This window comes from Geospiza fortis, unplaced genomic scaffold, assembly GCF_000277835.1.
Source record: "Geospiza fortis unplaced genomic scaffold, GeoFor_1.0 scaffold72, whole genome shotgun sequence".
Lineage (NCBI taxonomy): Eukaryota > Metazoa > Chordata > Aves > Passeriformes > Thraupidae > Geospiza > Geospiza fortis.
In genome coordinates, this window is record NW_005054338.1 from 5,099,535 (window position 1) to 5,117,472 (window position 17,938).

The following is a 17,938-nucleotide window of genomic DNA, read 5'->3' on the forward strand; positions in this document are numbered from 1 at the left end:
CACCTGGTAGTGAAGCAAACAATGGCTAATAAAGCTCATTCCCTCAGGCAACTGCCTGGAATCAAGTTCATTATTTCTGCTTCCTAGTTGAGAGGTACAGCGTTACCATGATGAGTCCTAAATTATTTCATTAAGTTTTCTTCAGTCTCTGTTCAATCTTTAAAAAATTAATTACCAATTCCTCATTCTGTCAATTAGTGAAAACCTACATAAATTATAAGAAAGAGCTACTTGAGTCATGACTATTTTTTCAAAGAGTTCTATCACTGCATGAAACTACTCTACAAAAATTGCAGTGTTTAAGTTAGTGATATGAGTTTTTCCCATTAAGTATGTAAAATAAAATTATTAAAAAGGACCTATGTGTAAAACCAACTAAAGGCCTACTTCATTTATTTAAGTGCCAGGCAATTATATTGGTCATAACACAGTGTTATGTGAATCACAGAAAACAATGAATTTTCTGTACCGAGACAGGACTGTAACTTAAAAATATTTTGGTTATTTTTTGTTTATTTTGTTTTTGTTTGCTTGTTTGTTTGTTTGGGGTTTTGGTTGGTTGGTTGGTTTTGTTTTGTTTTTTTCCCTTTACTTTCATGTTAAAATGGAGTTCACATTTGAATAAAATTAGAAGGAGAGGAATTTTGTCATTCCTGAGCAAGGAAACCTTAAAGTGTATGTGACCATATGGAACACTGACTAATAAAATAGAGAATATGCCTCCTTATTTTGGTATGGGCTTCCCTTTCCTCCCCCAGAGCTTGTCCAAACTGCATGGGTTTTGCTGTTGTAGCAGAAGAAAAATGGGGTAGTCTTTAGTACAGTGTTCCATACCAGATATTGGAGGTTTGAATCAATGTTCTTTCAGACATGTAAATTCCCCACGGATTAGATTTAACACAGTATTGATAATGGTAAAAAAAATGTAGTTAAGAAAAGGCAATGCTTAATGGTAGTCATCAACAAGGCACTAAGGAATTTCAGCTTGCCAGTTTTCTTGTCTGTTGTAGCCATTTTCAGTCTATAAACACTTACTCATTTGCTTAAGAATTATATCCTTGTATGGTGAGGGCTAAAAGGGTGCTGTGCCTGAGTTCAGCTAAGAATTACGATACAAAAATCATAGAAAAAAGGATATTAGATGATACAATAACAAATCCTAGTATGCAGTCTTTGGCTTTCCCATGGGATTGATTTTTTATAAAATTCCCAGTTTCAGTGTGTTAAAATCAAAGAAAAATAAACACGAGTTCTTTGCGTTGCATCTCTGAGGGTTATTTGACAATTTAAAGATAACTCAGATAACCTAAATGTACCTCACTTACAAGTAATTCAGCTTTGTCCTGTTAGAAATTTTAGGGATTTTGTTCTTGTTAATTGTTTTTTAAATGTTACTGAAGGATCACAATAACCCCAACTCTTATTGTGGGTGTCTCAGCTTAGCTTCTCTGAATTTTCTTTGGGGGACAAATATTCCTGCAGTTTCTTTTCAATGAAGTTTAAGAGCCACCTTGGTCTTTATAGACCTGCAGTACCTTTACCACAATGTCTTTCCTGTCATTCATAAAATATTATACCAGTGGTCTGATTTTAAGAGATTTGTGCATAGTTTGTGCATAAGCTTTGTGATTTAAGTTCCTAGGCACTCCAACATTTCTATTATTTTGGAATTATTTTTATGAAATCAAGTCTGTGTTTTGAGAAGAGGCAAAATTCACATTTCAGTGATGGTGTATCTTTGGCTGAATGAATATTCTTCGAGGGGTGGAGGTAAGTTGGCCGAGTTAAATTTATGTCTGCTGGTTTACAAAGTTGCCTGCTTTTCCTATAAAGCAGGCAAGTAGCTAATCTGCAATAATTACTGCCATAAGAGATTTTTAAGTCCCTGTTGCCTGATTCCTTTTAAGCCTTTTTAGTGGTTTGGAATGGATCTATAACTGCTGACAGCTTTCAGGACTCCCTCTGAATTAATAGAGCCATGATTGTTTCTGTTAGATATGGACCTGCACTGTATGTAAAATTAGAACTGCACATGTGCATCTCCAGCCTGCCTGCAGGCTTTGCTCATGACTGTGGCATCTTCTCAGTGGTATTTATGTAAAACCTCAAGGAGTTTTACAAATGAGGGCAAATTAAAGCAAAATTAAGTTAAACAATCTTATTTAATCAGAATTGTATCAGGGAGCCCTGATTCTAGTCCTGAGAGGAGAAAAATGGAATGGAACTATGAAAACATTGGCCTTTTTTTGATCTTCATTTATTTCTTTTAGATAAATGAAAAAATCATAGGGGAGTGAAAGACTGCTCTTGTAGGAATGGTGTGTTCTCATGCTGCAGAAAAGGAGTGGATTTCACTCAGGCTGCATGAGATTTAATACTTATCCTTTTTTCATATCAACAGAAAGTGTCCATGATCAGAAAGAAATTCCATAATTTATTTCTGTCTGCTTGGGAAAATTTTTAAAAAGTTGAATGGGGATTAGGTGGAGAGTTTAAGTGTTGTAAGGTATGGTTTTAATTGTATGCATGTAAATAATATGTGACATCATATGTATGTGCCATCAAAAATATGTGGTTGCCAAGTATGCAAAAATACCAAATTCTCAACAATTTATGTGGAATCTGTTATCTGTGGTGGAGATTATCTATCTACCTACCTCTCTCCATGAAAACAGCATGGCTACAGTGAGATAAACTTGGACTGCATGAATCTGAGAAATAAAGAGCACTGTAACTACATGGTGTTCTATAATCATAAAGATTTCTATATCAAAAAGTCTGTGACATTGGAGTATGACTCTACCTTGAGTTCCCTTTTCCATGAGAGCAAGAGGTCTGAATAAGACTAAACTTGATTTTCTCTATCATTCTAATTCAACTGAACTACATAAAAAGGTGCATAGAAAGAGAATGAATTTATGGGGCTGAACAGTCAGTCGAGGAATGAGAGTTATTAAAAAATTTTACTGATCTTTGAAAAAAATTACGCTGATATAAGGTCCTCAAAAAGAAAGCACACTGCTTTACTAAATGGTTATCTTACTGAATGGAGGTTATCAAACTGTATGTTTGATTAAAAACAAAAAAAAATCAAAAGCAAACAGTAACAAAAAGAAACTTTATGGAACTTCAAAAAAAAACCAAACAACAACGAAAAAATCAAAAAACACCACCAAAAAACACACAAAACTAAAAGAAAACCACAAGCAAATAGACAGCAACAAAAACAACCAAAAAATGGAAGTTCCAAGGCATATATTTTTTAAAAAGTTATTTAACTTTTACATAATTGCAATATCTTAAGGATTTTCCACTTCTAGTATTAATTTTTTTAAAAGGTATATTAAAAGCATCTAAAATAGTTGTTTACTTATAAATTTTAAATGGTAAGTAATTGTCTGGACTCCTGTGTCTCTTTGTGTTAAGAAAAGTAAAAATATTGTATAACTGCTTATTTTTTTTTTTGCTGTAACATATCTTACAAGAATATTAGTGGATCATGCCCTAAGAAAAATTCTCTTTCTTTCATGCATCTTTCTTCTATATTAGAGAGTTTGTTGTTTCTTCTGGTAAAAATAGACTCTATTTTTCAAGGAAGGGGTAGAGGATATTAGCCCAGAGTTTTATCTCTGAATCTGCTATGAGGTAAAAATGAGAAATGTATCACTTGGTTTCAAAATAAGGATTGTGTTTTGTAGGGGGTCTTTTGGGTCAAAACTGTGGCTTGAAATTGCATGCCAGATGTAGCAATGTGTTCAGATTTGGAGTCTTTGTGTCCCACATCCAGCATTCATATCCTTCTGTGGCTAACCCTCTCTGCCATGTGTCTCTTCATTTGTAGTCCCTGACTTGCCTTTTCCAATAGATATTCTGGGTGCTCATAGAGGAATGGAGACTGCTCTGGGCTCCTGCTGACAGAGGGAAGAAGGGGACAGGCTAATAATCTTGTGATCATGACCAAAATTGCTATGCTTTTTCATGCTCTGTGTAGTGTTTGAGGTTCTGAATTATTTTGGAATGCTGTGAGCATACAGGACAGAGGTGAAAGAGTGAATCAGGTGAAAAGAGCTTTGCAAAGGTTCCTCAAGGCCCTCTGACTGGCTTAGAAAAAGAAATCACACTAAACATCATGCCACGAGGAACTGTTAGAGTTTTAGTGCTTCTCTGTTTTATGGTATTTTTTGAAAAAAAAAAAATCCATGTCATTGTTCCATGGAGGTTTTAAAGGATAAAGTAAACTACAATTCCAGTAGAAGCATATCTAGGATCATGTCAGAAATGTAAATGGATCATTGAGCTTCTTTTTATTTGCTTTCTTAATAACCAAGAATAAAAATAATACAGAAGGGGTTACTTGTCATAGTCATCAGCAATGCAGGAAAAAAGGTGTCTGTGAGAGGGGTGGGACCACCCTAATCAGGTCAGAAATACACAAGTAAGGCAACAAAATCAAAACTGGGAAGAATTCAAAACTTGCTAAATCTGATAAATATTATGTCTTTGGTTTTAAAGTAATCTTTGAAATATATTCACTACTTCTGTTATTGTGGTCATAGCAAGAGTTTTCTTCTTATCAGGTGAATTCTGTCACATAAGCAGTTTGCCCAAACCTGTGCAGGTAGAAGTATCAGCCTTTCTCTGAGACAGTGTTTAGTTTAGACGTTCTACTGTGACAAAATCCCTGCATTTTTTGCATGAAGCTTGATTTGCATTTTGGTAATCACTCTTCTGCTATGTTTTCTCTAAGCTAATTTAAAAATGAGTCAAGGTTCTGTGTTTCAGTAAACTTTTAATGAATACAATGTGGTAATGCTTTGCTTAGGGACTAATCAGGGAAAGCGGACAAAACAAAATAGAAACATCTCTCTAGTGCAATCTAAAAATTTAAATAAAACTAAGCAGACCACATAACTCTTGAAGCAATCTATATAGTATAGTGATAATGAATATTTTTAGAGTCCAAGGGTTTAAACGAAACAAACTGTAAAATACATTAAAAATGCACAAAAATTCCAATTTTCTAAAATGTGTGTGTTCCAAGCCTCAAACTGGAGTTTAAAAGTGAGTAGATGTATTTCCCAGTGCTACTGTTGAATATTAGAAGGAAAAAATACTGGGGGAGGAATCCATTATGTTGGCAGAAAACACAAATTCTTGATGAATGTTGATGAATAGATTAACAAAAATGAGTGGAAGTCATGAGAGTTGCATTAGGGGATGCTGGGAAGTAAACCAGCTTCTCAATATTACCTGGCTGGGACACTGTGAATTTTTTTTTTATTTTTTATGGAGTCTGCTGTGGCTGTAAAGCTGGGAATTGACATACTGCCCTTGGTGTTGGTGTTGGGGAGGTGATGGAGGAGTTTTCTCTGATTATTTCAAGATGTTTCTGTGGCACAGTTTATTCTCAGTTCCATGTCCTGGCTGGCATGAGTGCACTTCAGTTATCCAGGCAGAGGCAAAAGGATGTCCTGGAGATAATAAATTTCTAAACTGGGATAAAAAACCAGGAAGTTTAATGGGAATTACAATTAAACAAAAAACTCACTGAGAACAAACCTCTTAAAAAAAAAAAAAAAAAAGGAATAAATTTTAAAAAAATCAGAATACCATCACACTTTCGTGTTAGTATCTCCAGGATAGTCTTGTTAGATAATTCCCTTCTTGTTGAATCCATCTATTTCACTGTGCAGTAGGACTCTGCAATTTTATTGCAGAATAGAGTAGGATTTTTGAAAAGGTCCAGAAAAGTGGCTAAAACCAAAGTGCTGATACCTTGTTGCAGTTTGGAAAAAAACTAGTACAAAAAAAAAAATTACAATTGCTACAACAAATAAAGGTAGATTAGCTGGTGCAACTTCTAAGTGGAGGCAAAATTTCTTGTGTTTTTAGCTGTTTCTCTGCTTTTTGAGGATGAGGATGACCCGTGGAGATTCTTCAAAGCAAACCACATAATTCTAAAATTGCTCTTTAAAGAAAACAATTATTCCTTAATTCAATCATTTTATGAATAACTAATCAGTCTTGTATTTTTAAATAACTGAGCGTTTTTCATCTACCAGAAAACCACACTAGAAAGTATCAGATAAGTGAGTGTCTCTTTTAACTGTTTACAGATAGAATAAAAATACTTACAGAATATTCAACACAGCATTGCAGTTGGACGTGGAGCAATTAGAACCCAAGAGTTTTTCTTGAAATGGTGTTTTATTCAGGAAGCACAAGAAGCTCAGTTTGTCTTAGCAGTAGAAATAATCAAATCTTGTCTCTGAAATATTTTTCTGGATCAGTGATGTTTCAGGAACTTTGCTGGAAAGCTGCTGCTAGTAGATAATATTGCAGAAATATTTTCCCAACTAGATTGTACAAATTAATGTGTATTTTGTTTTCCAAGAAAATCCATATCTCCATTTTTTTAAAAAATATTTTCCTTAGGAATATCTTCATGAGGCCCTTTAGACATTTGATTGTTTTAACAGAAATGTAAGTTTGCTTTTGTTTTTATTCTGTAAGCTTTCATTCTGTAACTCTCCCACAGGGATGGAGCTTCCCTAAAAATGCTTTTGAAGATGGGTGTATTTGAGAAATGCCTACAACAAAACAAGATATCAGAAATATATTCTGAGGTAAAAAGAAATGGGGGCAAAGTTTGGAGTGTCTTAAAATTGTCGAAATGGAATTCCAGTGGAATGATATATCCATAGATTTTTTTTTTATTTTTATTTTCTTAATTGCAAATATGAGCTACCTTCAGCAGGGGCAAGCATATGGATTTCTCTTGACTGCAAAAATTTCAGCACTGCTCCCTGGCACTTCAGTTGTCTCAAAGATTTTCAGGAACCCATTTGTCACTACACTGGGTGATGACAGACCAAACCTATTTGTCACTGTGAGTGACAAATAATGTGCACCACGAGGGACTTCTTGGCAAGATTTCATTTGTAAATCACAAATGCAGTAAGGCATATTTGAAATTCCCCACAAAGAGTGAATGAGGGACTTGCTGCGCATTCTATTTGTATACTGTAGTATGCTAATTCTGTATAATATGTAAGAATAATTGCAAAGAAAAAAGGTTTGTGATGTTTTTTTCCTCAGAGTTTGTGAACTGTGCTCATAAACTTTTTGAGGAAAATGTAGGCTTGAGGTTTCTCGCTCTGAATTAAGACACCAAAAAAAGAGAGAAAGCTTTATTTTGCAGCCATTGGCATGAAATTCACAGGTTACTCCTGTTACTTATTGACATGAGAAATCTGACCCTGGGAATTAATATTATAGTATCCATAGTATACAAATTCTTGAAAAAAAGAAAACTTATGATAGGGCCAGCATTAGCCTTAAAGCAGTGAGGACTGCTTCGGTTAAATCACACAACTGATTTGGCTGTTTTGTGAAGTTTGAGGCACTGCCACAAATCAGAGACATTGGTGATTTTTTTTTTAAAATCATCTCATCCTCTACACAAAGCCCTTTAGTGCCATGACGTTGAGTTTAGCTTTGAATGCTTTCTGTTCATGTGATGCATTTTATATATATCTATATTTCAAATATTTCTATGTATAAAGACAAGCCTGAAATGAATCTGAAGAGTTGCTATCCTTTAGTACCTTCTATTTAACACCTTTTGGATACATGACACTTTTGCACAGTGTAGTTTAGTGATATTAGGACACTCTCACTACACTGAGTGCCAATGATCTTGTCCTGATACAGCTGCTTGCACATTCATGCTTAGACATTGTCTGCCATTTTGTTTCAATTATATGTTGTCTTATTGGCCTTAAATACCTTCCACTCATAAATTATAACCTGGACATAAATATATATATATTGGTTTAGATGCAAAAATTCGGCTTGAAAGTCCTGTATGGTAGTAATATTACCATGGGGAAAAGGAGGAAAGAATATTTAAACAGCTTTCCTACAAGCTTGATAACTGTTTCTCTCCTGATTAATATCATTATGAAGTTCAAGTTCTTCAGCTCAAATAACAGGGATGATCTCTTAGTGAAATATATGATCAACTTTATGATGATATTATCAGTTAATTGGTGTTGCTACAAGACCATCATTTTACCAGTAACATATCCTGCTATCTAGAGCATATTTATTGTTGCACATGTAAGCATTTAGGCAAAGTCTTAGATAGGTCAAATAACCAGCTTTCTACTGATGTGCTGTTTTACTCTTTTTAAAACTCAGTCTTTCCTTTAAGTTTTTTGTGTTTTTTTTCCATGATTGTTGGAAGGCATGATCTCCTTGCCTGTGCTAAAATTAGAAAGAAAGCAAAACTGCATTTCTGCAGACAGGAACTTTTATCTTGGCAAATAATACATCTTCAAATCTCATATTTAGTGGAGAGCTTGTTTTATTTGCTTGTAGAATCTTAATTCACTTGATCCTGAACTACATTCACAGTAATTCTACTAGCACAATCAAACTGATATACTCTCATTTCATCTTTTTTTTCCTGGAATGTGTTAAAATGCCACCTAAGGATGATAAAATGTTTTTCCCATTCCAATACAACAGCGTATATGTCAATAGAATTGAATAAAATAGAATTTCCACACAGGGATTTCATTACTCTTGGTGTTTACCATTTTAAATACTATTATTCATGGTGTTAAATACAATTATTCTTTTTCAGAATGTACATCGCTACAAGTAGGGAGAGTCTTATTTTGCTAACTTTAAATGTATTCCAAATTTACTTACACCACACTGAAGGAACCAGCTCCTGGCTAAAAATAGTGTTTGTATGACAGGGTACCTTTCCGTGAACACATGCTGTGTAGGAGCACTTATCTGCTCTTGGCATTCCACACTCCTTGCAGCCTGGGCCTCACAGCTTTTGGAAGTCACAGGTAAGGGGAAAATAAGAAGAAAGCTGAGCCTTGATTACTGCAGCAATAGTGGAATCAGAGCTGTGGGGAGCCAGTGCTGAGGCCCATAATAGTTCATTTATTCAAAAGGAGGTGTGACTGAGCAAGGGTTGCACAGTAAATCTGAGGATGGCATCTCTAGTAAAGGACTAATTTTTAAATTATGTTATGGCAATATGTTGCTCATAGTTTCTTGAATTTTTTTTTCCTGGATATTTAGAGAATCAAAATGACAATAAGTTATGAGAAAGATGAAATACTTGAAAGTGTGTTTGGAGCTGGGAGTTTGAACCAATGTAATAAATACTGGAACAGTATGAAGATACCATTAGGCTATAAATGCACATTATAAGAAAAAGGAATTGATCTCTAAAACTCAAGTTTTCTTTTTTTATATCAGTTTGAACAGAGGTGGATAGTTATTACCTGAAGTTCATCTGTTGCTTAACCACTAGCACTGTTCATTTTGGGCTTAGAACCCAAGCAGTAATGCCATTAATGTCTCTGGACAGAGACAAAGAAAATAATTACTCCTTCCCTCAGAAATGTCCTACACTTAAGTGGTGAACACAAAAAAGAAAACATGTTGAAGGCCAACATTGTGAGAGGTAATCCAAAAATTGTTTGCACTGTTTAAAATCATTTCACTGTCTTTACAAAGCTCTTCAATGTCTTGGCATTGAATTTGGCTCCGAATGTGTTTTGTTCATTTGATGAATTTTTTTTTTTCCCAGCACCCTTCAACAACATTCACTACTGTTTAAACCATCATAATAGGGGAAAAGAAAAGAAAAGAAAAGAAACAAAGAAGTTTATTGTCTGGGTTTTCTGATGTTTTTTGTGGGGTTTTAGGGGTTTCTTGGTTGTTGTTGTTTTTGTGGGGTTTTTTTGTTTTTTTCTTTGAGAGAGGTACATGTTGCAGCATATAAAGCTAATGGAAAATCAAACAACCTGTAGTAAAAACAAAGCACATCTTCTAGGTCCACATAAAATGAAGGGTACATCTGTCTTAGAGTGATGAATTGCTTCATTTCTTTGTGAAATTTGTGTATTGCATTTAAATACTTCTATTAAATACTTTTTAAATAGTCTTTCATCAAACTGTAACTGCTCAAGTGATACTGAAAGTAAAAGTACTGAGCAACTTGCAAGAGAAAAACAGAAACCTGAAATATAAGCTGTCAATAATGTTTCCATTCATCAAAAGTGACAAAGTCATGATTGAAAATTCTATATGCCAGAGCTTAGAAGCTTCATAAGAGTTTCCCCATTGTTCCCTGAATTTAATAGGCAGGTTGTGAGAAAAACACTAATTAAAGGAATCGATGGCTTTTCTCCAGCACTGAATCATGAGGTCATTACTACTTGTTAAAATCCTTATCCCACTCAAATATTCATAATTATCTATAAGGTCTTTTGCAGACAGGGAGATTATGATAATATATCTAGCTCTTGTTATTAGTGGGTAGTTTTCATCAGTATTCCAGATTAGTCCACTACTCTGAGCCATAGCCACATCAACATAAATCACCAATGCAAATGCTAAACAAAAGTAACTTCTCTGTGGGAAGGACACTGCTTGTTGCTTTACTTTCAACAGTTTTCTCTTCTGCATTACTTGCAGCACTTTGAAAGCTGAAAATGCAGTTTCTCTTGCTATTGATTCTTGTTCTTTCCCATTTAGTAAGCGCTGAGGTAGATGGAGAACTATGCATGTACTTTCCCATGGGGTGAGCATGGAATATGTTCCATTGTTTCAGTATGCTGGTTCTGCAGCTTGGCAGCCTGGTCTCAGTGCATGGGGAGCACTTCACCTGCAAAAATCAGAAGTATTTGCTCATAGAAAGTTCCTTATTTTAGTGTATGTGCAATGCAACACTGCAATAACCTTAGTCTGATTAAGTCCATATTATTTATCTATCTTTAGCTGTCTAATTCTGAAAGCCTCTCTGCATATTTGATTGCTTGAAGGAGTATTAGGGTGCAAAAGTTTGTAGCTTCATAACTTCAGGTTTATATTAAACTGCAGCTTTAATATTTTTCCTTATTAGCAAAATTTAATTCTATTTATTTATAGGTTTTTGTTAAAGATATATATAATATACAGAGTTTCCTATTAAAACAGCATCTATTAAAGCAGGTCAAGCAGTGGAACTAGAGGAAATATCATTGTACTTACTCTTTCATCCATTTAAACAACAAGGTAGCTAAAGGATTTATTTTCCAATGCAGGACATGGTTATTAACATAGCTGTAGTGTTTTCATCTTGTTCAAGTTTTGGTCAAATGGATGTGTGATTTCTAGATTGAAATTAAAATGAAATGAGAATAGAACTATAGAATAAGTACTTCAATATCTCTGTTCCAAGATAGAATAGCGTACTTACTGTAATACTCATGTTTTTTCACTTTTCAGAGAGAGACCAAGGGGTCAGCAGTACCTGGAGTCTTCCTTAGCTTCTTTTCTTTTTTTTCTTTTTTCAGTCTGCCAGCTTCATCAGTCTTACCTTTCCTAAAGAAAAGCAGAAGTTACTTATGATATAAACAGGAAAGAAATGGTCTGTTAAGGACAAGGAATTGGAAAGTGGTTGGAAGCTGATAATCTGGGATCAGGGTAATGGCAGTGTAATCTGGCATTGCCCTGGAGATTTCCTGTGAGAAAAATAACAAATTGGCTAGCAGGGTTATCAGAGCAAGCACAGCAAATATCATGGGACAAGGAGGAAGGGGAAGATCATGGCTGCTACTCCATAGCTCTGACTAAAAACTGCAAAGCACTGTAGGTATTTCCACTAGAAATAGAAGTCCAGGGTGATTATTCCTTGCAGCTGCAGATCACAAATGTGATAGGGCTAGAGAGAAACTACAGGTCTTTAGTGAAATTCCATCTTGCAATACACATTCCACAGAAGAGATATAAAGCAATTTGGGAATGCAGTTGCTGTGGGTGGATGTCTGGGCATCTTGTTCTGGGTTTTTGGGGTTGTTTTTGAGTTTGATGAGGCAGAGTATTAAATCTGCCCTACTTCAGTCTATTCAAGTGCATTCAGAGAGAAAAAAGTTCTGCTAGAATGAAAGTTGGACATCTGTAGGGAGGATGAGCTTCAGTGACAATCCCTGTTTAGCTCAACAAGAGGAAAAACTGTTTTAAATGGAATGGTATAAATCGACTGCTTAAAAACCCAAAAATCTGTGATTTTCAGCAGCACAGCTACTGTTCCCAGATATCAAAATATTACAATGCAGCTGAACTTTTGTCAGCTGGGTTAACTCCCACTCAGGAAGAACAGTTTTTGATTTTCATCAGACCAGTGCAGTGTTGTGTATTCAATAAATGGGAAAAAAGATTGCACTCTACATCCTTCATTTCTTAAATGGGAAAATTACTTGTATTTCCCAGGGTTCATTATGGACTTTAATAAATAGAAAACACATTCAGAAAACTACTTTACACAATAAGAATTGGAAATTAAATTATCTTCTCCTTTCTGGGCTAAACAGTGGTATAACAAGCTCAAGTGATCTGACCCTATGACATAAGGTGCATAGACTCAAGATAAATATTTAGTGAGTTAGTTCTGTGTGATTTGTCATGAATCAACAGTCTAACCAGACCCAAATTCTAAGATATATGTGTCTAGATAGGAAATTTGACTATATAATGGTATGAGGATTCAGATTTGGTTGGTTGGTTGATTTTGAAGAGTTGTTCTTTTTATTGTTATTTTCTCTGAAAGAAAGGAAATTGCCAGTGATTGCAAGTGTCATTTCTTGCTTTTGGTACAAATAATTAAAGGAGAAACCTGAGAGGAAAATAAAGACCCAATTTCTTATTCTGTTTTGAAGTGACTAGTATAACATAGTCACTTTTACAAAGTTACTTACTTGAATGGTGTTTTGACAAACTTTAGGGGAAAAATAAAGGATATATCCTAGGATCACATTTTATGTGCATTACAGCATTGTTAGTCTTGGGTTTATAAAGCTAGGTTAGAAGACGTCAAAATGCATTAAAGATTCAAACAGTTTCTTCACAGTATTGTTAAAGCATTGCTCTTTGACTTTTTGCAGCCAGGTGTTAACTAAAGGATTTCTTTTTTTTTGTTTTCCATACCATGTGACTTAAGAGGAAAAAAAGAAAAGAAAGTTGATCTCGTAAAAGTGAGTATTTTTAAACATCACATTAGGTGGACAGATTTTTGATGTTTCATTTCCAAGATTAAAGACATAAGGGATCCAAGTATAAATAGGGCATCAGCATGGTCTTTACTGAACTTGTAGTTTTACATTTTCACCAAGAGCTTTTCAATGGCAGATTCTAATCATTGTTGGATAGTGCTGCATGGTGTTGCTAAAAAAAAACAAAAGCCACATTAAAGCAAACGAGTTCGCCTTTACTTGCAGAAAATTTGTTTTATATGCAGATATAAAGACCATACATTCAAAGTAGCATTAATATTAATTATAATAACACTTTTTTGTTATTTTCAATCATTAGCTGAAACATAATCAACTGTCTTCTTTCCATGAGTCATCTAGCAATATAACATCTAACATTATAAATACTTAAAAATAGTATTGGTCCATTCATGTAACTTGGTCATTGGGCAGAGGAGAAACTGAACTGCAATTGTACTTGTGATCAAAAACAAACGTGGATAATCTTTGTAATTCAGATGCAAGTATGTGTAGTTTTGCTTTTAACTTCTCTGATTCATTTCTTACCAAAAAACCTTTCAGAAGATTATAAATATCTTCAGATGAGTCAGGAAATTATAGGAGATATAATTAAAACGTAGACTTTTTCTAATTCCTAATTATCATGGATCATAATACAGAGATTTTTGTCTTTAAGAAGTGTGGTGGGCCAGGAAAAGGGGACAAGGCTATGCTTGACTAAATCTGCTGCACAACAATGAAAGAACTACTAAAAAGTATTCTGAGAATTTTCCCTGGGTTCTTGGAAAGCTTGTGGAGTGTGATTTCTAGTGGGTGGTATTCATAGTTATGAAAGCAGTTATGAAAGCTATTAGACTGTTTGCTTCTGATAAGCTCTGTGGTTGCTGTGAAAATCTCCCTCTGGAGCAATAGATCCTTTGTGGATCACCTCTCTCCTATAATCAACATCTTCTGTTGCTGTAACTTGCACTCTATCCCCCAGACCAGCTGAAGGTCTGGCCTCAGGGCATCCAGGATGTGCAGGTTCTATGTACTGAAATTGAAGGTTTGTGACTTGATCATGTGTAATTTTGGGATCTTGGACTTTTTTTCAGTTATGCTGCAGGCTACAATAACTCTAATTGTCATTGTGAAGAAATGTATCAAATGGCTCAGCTACTTGGACAGCACATGGTTTAGAATTTATTAGCTGCTGCTCTGCTCCTAATTTAGTGGCACAGTCTCATCTCATTGAAAACTTAATTGCCATTATTGAGTAATCATTTTGATAGGTTTTTCCATTTTCTGCCCTGTTTATCTTCTGTTCTTAAGTGTCTTGCTTTCCTCTTTCAACATTGCCATCTCAATCTGAGCTCCTTCTGACTAATTCTCAATATTTTCCAGCCTTTTTTTAATGGCACAATCAGTGCTTGATAGCATCTCTATGTCTTCTGCAATTCTGTCTCATTGGCTGGTATAAAGAGACTTGAGTACTGCAGTTTCCCTTCTGAGCTCCTGCTGTTGCACCATTTTGACACATGGGATTTTTTGTCTTCCACCCTTTTTTTTTCAGTTTGTTCCTATACAATAAGATTTTTGTAATGTTTAAATCAATTACCCATTGAAAATGATAGCTTTCTGATAAAATCTCCTATGTACAGGGTACCTCCAATGTCTTCTAAGGTGTGTATATGAAATAAGGAATTTTCTAACTTGCAATCATTGTCCATAGCAGTAGTTAGCAGGCAAAGATATTCTTTTATACTGGCTACTTTTTCTGTCATAATCAACTTGAAAGTGCTTCTGCCCTGTTATTATGAATATCACATTATGTTTTTTTCATAGACATTTATGAAAGAAAATGAATATAACCTAGGACCTCAAAAATAATCTGATTTTTATTTCAAAAGATACACTATTTTTATCATTACAGTATCTTTTGTGCCCTTTTATGCATCCTCTGGTGTGTGCTCATAGGTGCAAAAAACCCCCACTCATAATCACAACGAGATCCCTGCAAGGAAGATGAGATGTGATATACAATGGAGAGAATGCTAAAGATGAATAGTATTAAAACTTATTTGCCTTATTTAAAGCTTCTTTCTTATTCTCCTTCCCAGTATTTCATATTAGTGGTACTGACCTCAGGCTCTATTTATTTCATAGCTTTAATTACTGATATTTTTAAAGTGCCAAGTAACATCCAAGGCCTTTTTCTTTCCTGATGGATATTTTAATGGCTGTGATTTGTTAAAGGTTGCTGGGAATTTAATGGATACTTTAACTCCACTGAAAATCTGTGTACAATAAAAGTGCTTTGCTTGACTTGTCTTGACTCCTGGCAGGGATCCTACAGACTTGTGGAGAAAGAAGCTTGTGTTGGAGCAGGTTTCTGGCAGGACTTGTGACTCCGTGGGGACTGTGGAGCTGTAGGAGATTTTTTCTCCCATGGGAGGGAGCCCAAACTGGAGCAGGGGACAGTGTGAGGAGTCCTGCCCCTGATGAGAAAGGAGCAGCAGAGACAAGGTGTGATGAACAGAATTTGGTTCTCACTCCTCATCCCCCTGCACCACCGAGGGGGAGCAAAAATCAGGAGTGAATTTGAGCCTGGAAAGAAGGGAGGGTGGGAGGAAGGTGTTTTAAGATTTGGTGTTCTTTCTCATTACCCTGCTCTGATTTTGGTGTGTAATAACTTCAGCTAATTTCCCCAGTTCAAATCTGCTTTGCCCATGACAGGAACTGGTGAAGGATCTCTCCCTGCCTTGCTCAACCCACGAGCCTTTTGTCACGTTTTCTCTGCCCTGGCCAGCTGAGGGGAGTGACAGAGTGGCTTTGGGAGACCCCTGGCCTCCAGACAGGATCAACCCACAACAGGATGGAAACTCAAGAGAGAAGGCACCAGACTGCTGAAAGGACCTGGTAAGAATTTGGGGATTATGAGTTTTAAAAAACCAAAATGAAATATAAAAAGAGAATGCTTCTCTCAACAGGCCATTATTCAATGATCCAGAATGGTTAAGGATTATACATATGACTAGACACTAGTATTTATTTTCATGTAGTATGGCTTGCTCCAAAGTTTCTTTTTCCAGGTGATTCTGCCTAGCTGCTCTGCTTCTCCCACCTCCAGTTCTTCAAGAAATGGTGGGTTGGAATGAAAGCACTGAATGGCTGATTTAAGAATGTTTGATCCAGATGTAATTAATTAATTATTACTTTAATTCCAATGTTTTTATTACTGTAGTAAAAATGTATTTTTATGTGGTTTAAAACTCATATCCATTGCTCCTTCATAGCAGCTGTAAGAAATTGCAGTCACATTTCTATGATGCCACTTCTTCCCCTCCTGGTTTGCCTGTTTGAGAATTTGTTTCCTCTGAGTCACAGTTCTCTCATGGAGATAAATAACAACTTATAGCCAGTCAAAGATCATTTCTATTTTGCTTCAAGATCTCTGTTTTCAAGCTTATTCAAGGTATGTATGTAGTGTAAGTCTCTATTTTAGTGAAAAACACGTAATTTTTGTGCCCTATTTTGAATCTGAATCGTCCATTCTGTAAATAAAAGGGGAAAGCCTCAAAAATAGATCAAAGAGAAAACCTAATTATTTGCATGAATGGCAAAAAGGATTTTAAAAGCACTTTTTAAGTTGTCAGCACTGCATCTCTCATTATGTATGTGCTAAGGATGACTATAAAGAACTGCAGATTTTAAGTATATTCTCTGTGTGTGTGTGTGTATATGCACAGATGCTTTTACCTTGCACGCTGTGCTAGTTACAGGCTGTGCAGTAAAGACATGTTCAGCTACTCTGGAGAGTGAAAAGACCCACTGAAAAATTCTAGTCCTGGATCTGCTGCAAAGTTTCCATTTGCCCTTCCAGCATTAGGGACTGCAAAGGTTTGAAAGTGTGGCAAGTCTCCTGGCTCTTAATATCTTTTTCATCCTGCCAGCCTGGAACTTAACCAGACACAGTTTTATTGTGCATATTTAAGTCAGAATAATTTCTCACAGATGCTCATGTGTCTCAATTCCCATTTATGCATCATTTTTACTACCATCTGATTTTGTGACCTGCAGTTTGTATTTATTGTCATTACCCAAGCCATTCAGTCGTCTTTAATAATACTAAACAAAAAGTGTGAACAATTATATAGGTTCTTAGAGAAAATGCACACAATCTGAACTGGCTATGCACGGCTGTTAACATTTAAATCCCATCTGTAAGTGGCAACAATTATCTTTAAATTCTACATGTAATAAAACCCACAGAATGCTTCTGGCCTTTTCTGAAATTTGTCTTTGGAAATTAATACTGAAAATGGGTGTTTTCTTCATTAGTGTTTTCCTGATACAAACTGTTGGGTGGATTGTACTGTTAGTGTAGGAGTGAGGTCTGAGGCCTGGATCTCTGCTATTCAGAAAGACAGACTTTATCCTGAATTTGAATCAAATAAAAAAATCAGATTTGCAGGAAGAGATTCCTGAGCTAATTCTAAGCACATCAGGATGTCTCAGCTTTGGGATGGCAACTTTTAAATAGCATAGATGTGCCCAGACAGGTTCTCCACGGGGCCTGTTTTGTGACTGCAATCAGAAGATCTGTGATGCACATTCAACATGCCATAATTTCTGCAACTGAAGTTTTATTTTTCCGTTCTAACTTGTCTTTTCAAAAACCTTTTCCCTTTTACCTCCCTTTCTGCTGCTAATGGTGGATGGCAGCTGTCTCGAGACCTCGGCGCTCCATGCTTCTCTTGTCAATGAAAGTGTTTTCCTGTTGGCATAGAGAGACAGAAATATTTTCATGCCCATCCTTATGAAGTTTCTTCTGATGGGTTGGATGATTGAATCTCTCTTAACTGATTCCACTCTTATTTTTCATTTGTGAATTC